This window comes from Morone saxatilis, unplaced genomic scaffold, assembly GCF_004916995.1.
Source record: "Morone saxatilis isolate NCDOM2014 unplaced genomic scaffold, NCSU_SB_2.0 Contig18, whole genome shotgun sequence".
In the NCBI taxonomy this organism is placed as follows: Eukaryota; Metazoa; Chordata; class Actinopteri; family Moronidae; genus Morone; species Morone saxatilis.
This window is the reverse complement of record NW_023339740.1, coordinates 28,687,157-28,687,917: the sequence shown is the minus strand read 5'-3', so window position 1 is coordinate 28,687,917 and position 761 is coordinate 28,687,157. Positions and strand designations below refer to the sequence as shown.

The 761-nt window shown below is 44.0% G+C and overlaps 1 non-coding gene across 1 annotated transcript; it reads left to right on the top strand.

The window, feature by feature from the left end:
- The first annotated feature begins 396 nt into the window (after positions 1-396).
- On the top strand, positions 397-557 carry LOC118328962. The gene has a single exon (XR_004796769.1). It is a non-coding gene; the product is annotated as a U1 spliceosomal RNA (small nuclear RNA).
- The last annotated feature ends 204 nt before the right edge of the window (positions 558-761 follow it).

The window sequence follows — 761 nt, the reverse complement described above, 5'->3', positions numbered from 1 at the left end:
CTCTTAACTTTCTGTCAAGAGAAAATATAAAACATTCAGCTGTATCTGCTCTTACTCAGGTGAGCTGAATGATGAATCCCACTTCATCTTTTTTGGAGGCGTGTGGCTGATTGTTAATTAGCCCCTTCACACGATATAAGGGCAGGTGTTGTGCCGTGTGCAGATACTCAGGGACGTAGCCAAAACTGTAATAAAATAAAAAAAATTGTATAGAAAACGGCAAAAAGAATACTATTATTAATTCTCCATTGTTGTGGAGATTGTCGTCATCATCGTCGTCATTATGATCATTATGATCAAGTAATGCGAGCTGGCACTGGCGTAACATTACTCTGGTATTATCAGCCAGGGGGATGTGTCTGGGAATGACTTCCCAGTCTCTGACACTCCCAACTCATACTTACCTGTTGGGAAGATACTGTGATCACGAAGGTGGCTCACTCAGGGCGAGGCTTAACCGTTGCAATCTGATTGTGCTAATCCCTCCGATTTCAAAATGTGAGAATTGTAGTTGCGTAATTTCGGGTGATGGAGGACTGCGTTTGTGCTCTACCCTGAAGTTTATGTTGAAAAGGAAACAGAACAGCCCTTGTCTGCTTTTGATTTGACCGTAGCAACTTCCAAGCCAGCGCGTTGGTGGGAATGTGATCACTTTGGCACTTATTCCAGAAGGTGGCAGTGTTGCTGTGCAGCAGGGTCCAGTGTAGGCCCTGAAGTTGAATGTTAAGTCATGAATTTCCCCATGGCAGCGTTATATGGGC